This window comes from Lactuca virosa, chromosome 3, assembly GCF_052849685.1.
Source record: "Lactuca virosa cultivar CGN04683 chromosome 3, Lactuca_virosa_CGN04683_v6, whole genome shotgun sequence".
NCBI lineage: Eukaryota > Viridiplantae > Streptophyta > Magnoliopsida > Asterales > Asteraceae > Lactuca > Lactuca virosa.
In genome coordinates this window covers 177,666,424-177,674,823 of record NC_136428.1, presented here as the reverse complement: position 1 = coordinate 177,674,823, position 8,400 = coordinate 177,666,424, and the positions used below count along the sequence as shown (strand labels likewise).

General features: G+C 36.1%; 1 pseudogene; it reads left to right on the top strand.

Annotated features, from left to right (window-relative positions):
• Positions 1-202: 202 nt before the first annotated feature.
• Positions 203-1,523, top strand: LOC145164275 (SUPPRESSOR OF GAMMA RESPONSE 1-like; annotated as a pseudogene).
• The last annotated feature ends 6,877 nt before the right edge of the window (positions 1,524-8,400 follow it).

The window sequence follows — 8,400 nt, the reverse complement described above, 5'->3', positions numbered from 1 at the left end:
CTCTTGATGAAGTTCGTCTCCAGTACAAAGCATCTGTCGTAGCTCTCTGTTCTGTTCTCAGTGATATTCCTAATTCTAAAATGGTAATGTTTCTGATTTTTCAATTATATCGTAATTTTCTCTTTCTTTTTTAAGTATCTGGATATGAAATATAGATGGAGAATGTGTGTGTGTGTATGTTTGAATTTGGGTATCAGCCTACATGGCTACATCTACTTTTATGCGAGCATTAGGTTACTCTATTTCTAGAACAAAAAAGGAGTACTTTATGAAATCATTCGGCTCATAAGATAAGATGCATTTATGTAACTTAAGCTTTATGCGTGAAGTGGTTTCTTTTTATGATATGAAACAAATATGAAACTAGGCACAATCAATCTGTAAATAAAGGGTTTTGAACTTTTGATGCATATTTATTGATTATGATCTCTTATCTGCTTAGGAAAATGATTCCTATGTGTTGTAATTTTATGCATTCTTAATCTAATCAATGGATACCAAGGATAAGTGAAAATGTAATATCACAGGCCCTTGCCTTATTGATATTCTTTCATCATTACCCATTTTCCACAATCTTTAAAGAAAGATGATCACTGGTTATTGTACTAGTATTCCTTTTCAACAAAAGTTAAGTTTCTTGCCCACTAATGTAATTTACCCTTTGAATATACCGTAGAAGTTGGCTTGTTGATGGTAGAAGTATTGCAAGGAATGTAACAACTTCTAGTCTTCCTTTAGTCCATCAAGTCAAAGACGGTGGAGCAAACAGGGAATGCGCACAATGCCATTACAAGATTGATAACAACAATGTAAGAATGATTCCTTCCAAATTCTCATAGTATAAACAACTGGAAACTTCACCTTATATACATTTCAATTTGCAGGTGTCAGTTAAGTAGCTTGGGTTTCCTCTTGGTGTAAAATTTGAACCAACTGATGTTGAGCTTCTAGATCATCTTGCAGCCAAATATGGATTAGGAAACAAAAAGCCACACCAATTCATTGATGAATTCATCCCCACAATTGATGTAGACGAAGGAATATGCTACAAACACCTAGAAAATCTTCCTGGTTTGTGAATAATCTTTTATCATTGACATTGACATTAACAAGACAAGACCATTGTTTGACTTTAACTTTGACTTTGCTTATCTTGTATTTTGATAGGTGCTACAAAAGATGGAAATCTGTTCATTTCTTTTATAGGAACACAAATGCATATACAAGAGGTCAAAGAAAACGTCGCAAGAATAGCAAAGAATCTGATTTAACAAATGATGTTCGTTGGCATAAAACTGTTCAAGACAACAGTCGTTATACAAAATGGGGTTCAAATTGGATGCAAAAAGATTATGGTTCTTTATGGGACAGCTGGCGGGGGTTCAAAGCCTTAAAAACTGTTAGGTTGGCTGACATTTTACAACCAGACAATGGATTGGAGCGAAAATGGCATGTTCATGGATTGGGGTATCATTCTAGAACCAAGCAGGAAGTATCGAGGAGGGAACAATTGTACACTATGATGGAGTAATGAAACCATGGTTAGCATTGGCTTTAAAAAATATAAAATATGTTGGATGAAACATTTCAAATACGATCACCCATATCTGCAACCGTGCAACATAGAATAGCTTCATTTATTTCATATTGTAGTTCACTTGTGATTCACATATGAATTACATGTTATTCACATGTAAATCACATATGAACTACATTTGATTCACATGTAAATCATATATGAATTAAATTTGATTCACATGTAAATCACATATGAATCACATGTGATATCCATGTAAATCACATGTAATTCACATATGAATCAAATGTGATTCACATGTAAATCACATGTAATTCACATATGAATCACATGTGATTCACATGTAAATCACATGTTATTCACATATGAATCACATGTAATTTATATATGAATTACTTGTGATTCACATGTAATTCACATATGAATTACATGTGATTCACATGTAAATCACATGTAATTCACATATGAATTACATGTGATTCACATGTAATTCACATATGAATTGCATCAATCAATTTTTTTTTTAATTTTCTTGTAAATTTGGAAAAATTGTGGTGAATATTGAAGAGGTAAAAATGATAAATTGAAGAAATTATGGAATTTTGACACGAAGACGTGAAAATACTTTGAAATTTTGTAGCATTTTTTTGTTTTTTATATTTTATATTGTATCGATTAAAATACTTATTGTATTGTGTCTATAGATTAGTAATAAAATGAGTTTTCTTATGATTTCCTTACAAATATTATAGTATATGAAATATGCATATATGTGTTTGTAAAAATATGCATAAATGTACCCAAAATGTTGATTTTTTTGGTTAAAAAATTATAGTATTTTTTCAATTTTCCACTTTTTTTTTTTAGTTTTATTTATTTTTAAATGTTTTATAAAAAAAATTGTAGTTTTTTTTTAAAAAAAAAATTTTTCCAATTTTTTTTTCCAAAATTCTTGTTTTATATAAAAAATTAAAAAATCTGTACTTTAAAAAAAAATTTGAAAAATACTATTTTTAAAAAAGTCCGAAAATTTGATTTATTTTGTAATTTTTTAGACATTTCTATTAATATTTGCAATAACACAAAAAATTAACCATCAAATGAGATTGATAAGATTACGATCATGCCCTTAATGAATGAGTTTTGATCTAACGCTCCACTTTTAGTTTTCGGGTTTTCGAGAAAATATGAGTTTTCAACCGATCTCACCTATATATATATATATATATATATATATATATATATATATATATATATATATATATATATATATGGTTTCGACGGTAAAACCTCATAGTTTTTTGTTAGAGTTTCTAATATATTCCGACCGTTTTTAAAAAATTAAATAACCTCCCTTTCATCTAGATTTTGTTTTAAAAAAAATTAATTATTTTAGAACTAGTTAACTTGCAATACTATCATAATTTTCAAAAGCATATTCAGTTGGATATCTATTAAATTGCACTATGGTATATATTGTTAAGAAAATATGAAAAAGATATGCAAATCATAATAAACTAATTTCCTCTAGATGTTGTTAGATTTAACGGCCAGAATCCTTCCATTTTTAATTTCTTTTTCTTTTTTAATATTTTCCCTGGATCTTGTTTTCAGTCTATAAGATGACATGTCCTTCCTTAATTGGATTTTAATACGAATAAAGATTAGTAAATCGGCCTTTGGGTGGTTTTCCGATAATTTTTATTTTATTTTATGATCAAAGAGTGAACATAAATAACTAACAATTGTGAGGGTAAATAGTTTATGTTAGCTGCATGTCCTTACACTGCTGGTACATGTCTTCCTTGATCATGCAGTAATATCTTGATTCTTGAGTACGAACTTTAGTCAAATGTGTTTTCCAATATTTGTTTTTGGTTTACATTCTTAAGGAGACGGCTTTGTGACCGTACACTTATCTATTTGACAAAATTACATAAATCTATATTATTTGACTAAATAATTTTTTTAATTAAAATTATAAAATAATATTCATATAAATCAAAACATAGTTACAAACAATTAAAAAACTCACTAATCAACACCATTCGTCACCCAACCAACACCACCTACCACCAACCACCACCTCCACCACCCATCACCACCACCACCAAACACCACCCACCACCACCACCCATCACCCACCACTCTTCACCACCACCTGCCTCCACCACCACTCACCATCACCGAAAACCACCCCCACCCATCACCCATAAAAACTAGCACCCACCACCACCATCACCACATACTACCACACAACCAACACCACAACCTGCCATCACCACCCACCTCAACCACCCATCAGCACCACCCCACCCATCTCAATCACTCATGACCACAACCCGCAACCACCACCAACCACCACCACCCATCACCACTACTTCCACCCACCACTCATCAATACCAGCACTCACCACCACCATCATCACCTAGCACCATGATAACTACCTACCACCACCCAACCAACACCACCCACCACCACCACCACCTCTACCACCCATCATCACCACTACCCACTCCCAATGCCCACCACAACCACCAACCATCACATACCACCACCCACCCACCACCATCACTACCACCCGCCACCACCACCGCTACCACCACCGCTACCACTATCTGCCACCACCCATTACTACCTACCACCATCACCCATCACCACCATCCACCTCCACCACTCGTAACTATCATCTGCCACCACTACCCTGACCCACCACCTAACCAAAACCACCAACCATCACTATCACCATCACTCGCTACCACCCACCCACCACCACCATCACCACCACCACCACCAAACATCACAACACGCCGCCACAACTCATCACCACCGCTACCACCCACCACCACCACCACCACCTGTCACCACCACCCACTACTACAACTAACACCACCATTTGTGATTAAATTCATATGATCACATAAATCATATGTGGTTATATGTATTTAGTCACATAAATTACATGTGATTAAATACATATAATCACATATGATTATATGTATTTAATTACATATGATTTATATAGGTTGGGTGGATCTGCTCTAAGCCCACAACCAAACAAGGAACAGGAAATGAAGCGGAAAACACACATCCTATTACCTGTCAGATCCTATTTATATATATCCCTTGATGTATACATTAAGGAATCATAAGATTAGCATTATGGTCCCTTTCTATTGAATGTACTAGAAGCGACTGTTCTGATTGTCGTTTGTAAAATGTAAGTTTTCCCTAGTTTATAACTATCTTAACTCTAAAATAGTTTGAATTAACTTTCAAGTGGAACTGCCACAATATGAAAGTAATGGGAAAATGTAAGTACACAGGGGTCTTTTGAATTGACGACCTGCAGTACTGGTTACCTTAAAACATGTCTGTTTTATCAAGGTCATAATGTGAAGGCTAGTACCCATACTATACGTTCTCCCTGTCAAGAGATTCTGGGAACCAAACGCGACTTCCGCAACCCATTTGCTAGGCCGTGTAATCCACATTAAGGTTATGTGATCATGTATACCCAATATAACTATCACCTTTTGTTTAGAACAATGAGTTAGTGATTCATTGGCATAGTTAGATCCTGTAGTTGTTCCATGCTATAGCATCTTAGTATGTTCGTTCTGTTATAGTATCTTAGTAGCTTCTCTTGTTATAGTATCTTAGTATCTTCTCTTGTAATAGTATGTTAGTATTTTCTCTTGTTATAGTATCTTAGTATCTTCTCTTGTTATAGTATCTTAGTATCTTCTCTTGTTATAGTATCTTAGTATCGTCTCTTGTTATAGTATCTTAATATGTTCTCGTTATAGTATGAACTGAACCCCTAAACTATACCCCTTATAGTTTACTAGTAAACTACTTGAACTGTTATTGAAAAGACTCATTTTACTACTAAGTTATGCTTGTACTTTAAAAATGGAGTTTTGTTAAACTATAAAGTAACATAACTTTAAAAGAGTTTTTGAAATGTTTTGATCACTTATAAATGACATAAGCAGTCTTTTGAAAGATGTTTATAACAATTATTTACACAATTATCATTGTGTTCAACTTGTATTCCCCCCCTTAAAAGCATTTAAAACAGTTAAAAGATTCATTATGGGGTATGAACTCACCTGATGTGGGTGATTCAAACGAATACGCGCGTAAGGATGAGAAGTTCCACGAATGAACTACCGATACACAACGGGTCCTAAATGACATATAATGGCATATATGTGTATGTAATTAGTTTCTAAACAACTAATTAAGAAGGGTAACACCCTTATAGACTAGGAAACTCTAAGATTTAAGGGATACAATTACATATGATTCCATAACTAGGGTCTATGGCCACCGTATTGAGTTTACGGTCCATGTGGCATGACCATAAGAGTTTATGGTCAAAGTGGTTTACGGTCCTATGTGTTTACGGTCATAGGGTTTACGGTCCTATGTGTTTATGGTCCTATGTGTTTACGGTCTAATGACCTTACGGTCATGGAGTTCACGGTCTAAGGAGATCCAATCGTAAACTCATCAAATCTTTGCACAATGATGGTTTTCAAGGCTCTAATCAGGTATTTCAACTAGATAACAAGCTAGGGAGGGAGTACTTACGATATAGAGGCTTGAAATGGTGATTAAGATCCAAGAACACTAGTATGTGTTCTTGGTGTTTATTGAAGATCTATCAAAATGAAGAGATTTCATGGATGAAATCATGTATAATCACTAGATATAGAAGGATATCCACTAATCAAGGGAAGAGATAATTACAATCTTGAAGATCTAAGAGAAAAGTCGCATGATACTTGAGAGAGAATGATTTCTAAGGCTTGAGAAGTGAAAAGAATGGTTGAAATGATCAATCATTATACATGTAGGGAGGAGTTTACGGTCACCATGACCGTAAGCTCTAAAGTCTTGACCGTAAACTCCTTTTTGAGGAGGTTTATTGTTTCTAGGTAGTCTAGAACTTAAACTCACACTTTCAAATACTGATTCCTTTGATGCACTAGTCTCAGAATACTCAGAATAGACCCTAAACAGTGCTAAAAGATAGCAACACAAGTCTAACATTGATAGATTTGAACGTTTATACAAGCTAGAAATTTAGGGTTGTCACACCCTCCGATCAATGTGTCTCAGTGGAACTCTCCGGTCCCACAACTCGGGTGGACCCTCAGGTCCTAACTCAGTAGGCTCAGAATAATACACAACATAAATCACAAAGACATAATGCCGGATATCACAATACTCAATATAAACACAAAAGACCCTACGGTCACACATAAGGTTACCACTCTAGGTAAGTATAGTGAGAAGACTCACCTCGTAAGAAATTAGATAACCTCGAACTCCAATCATCGGTCTAGCCTCCGATTAACACATACGATAATTATCTCTAATTAATAACGACTCTCAAAGAAGCTAGACTAAACCCTTCTACAAACTCACAGAAGGATAAAAGACCATTTTACCCTTCCATGGCCTTAATAGTCCTTAAATTGACCAAACCCTAAAGGTCAACTAAAAGTCAATGGCAGCGCGTATGCCGCGCGTATAAGCCCTCTACGCTGGGCGTACTTCTTCGCCATGCATACATCAGGGATTCTCGACCGTACACTACACGTACTGGGATTACGCTCAGCGTACGCCCCAGTTTTTCTCTTGCTACTCATTTGGTCTTAATCCGTTAAGACCTTAGTTCAAATCTCAGATCTGGAGTCCCTAAAGGCTCATACTCCATAAAGTTTATGACTTTAAGCGTTTGCATGGCTGAAAAAGTCACAAACACCAAAACTCTCACTCTTTATTCTCAAGAATGCTCATATCTCATGCATGGGGTGGTTTTGACGTCCAAGACTCCATTTTTATGAAACCACTCCATGAAAACACTCAAAGGGACATATATTAGGCTCTGGAGTTTCAACAACTTATAAAGCTTCAAGCTTTGGGACCAAAAACCCTAAAGTGGACCACATAAAGCATAAATCAAAAAAGATGAGAAAGCTTTGAGCTTTATACCTCTAACTGAAGCTCCAACCACAGATAGGCTCAGATCCAAAGCCTGGACTCCTACTCCTTCCTCTTCAAAGCTCCTTCTTCACTGCAAAGAAACTAGAAGAACAATTAATAGCTCACAAATGGACACACAAGCTCAAGTGACAAGAAATTAGGGTTTGAGAGGGTTGAGGTCTAGGAATGGTGGCCATAAATGAGGCCATCATGTTCTTTATATAGGGACACACCCTTAATTAGGTTTTTCACTCTGGGCCTAGTACGCCCAACGTACTAGGTGGCTTCCGCGTCAAAAACACGAACATGAGTACGCCGAGTATACACACGCGTACACCCCGCGTACTCACTTACCACCTTTTCTCTAATAAAGGGCCAAACTTGACAATTACCAAAAGAACAAGGATTGATGAGGTACCTGATTTAGGGATGTTACAATTCTCCCCCACTAGAATCAGACTTCGCCCTCGAAGCCATCTTCTGGAAATAACTCAGGGTACTGCTCGCGTATCTCGGACTCCAGCTCCCAAGTCCACTCGGACAGCTTCCGATGTTTCCACTGGACTTGAACCAAGGGCACCTCTTTATTCCTCAAGACCTTTACCTTCCTATCTAAGATCGCTATCGGCCTCTCGATGTAATTCAGGATCGCATCAAACTGAATGTCCTCTAACGGTACCACTGCCGTCTCATCGGCTACACACTTCCTCAATTGAGACACGTGAAAGGTGTTATGTATCTGGCTCAACTCTGCAAGTAGCTCCAACCGATAAGCTACCTTTCTCACTCTGGCAGTCACTCTGAAAGGACAAATATATATGGGACCCAACTTTCCCCGCTTCCTGAATCGGATCACCCCTTT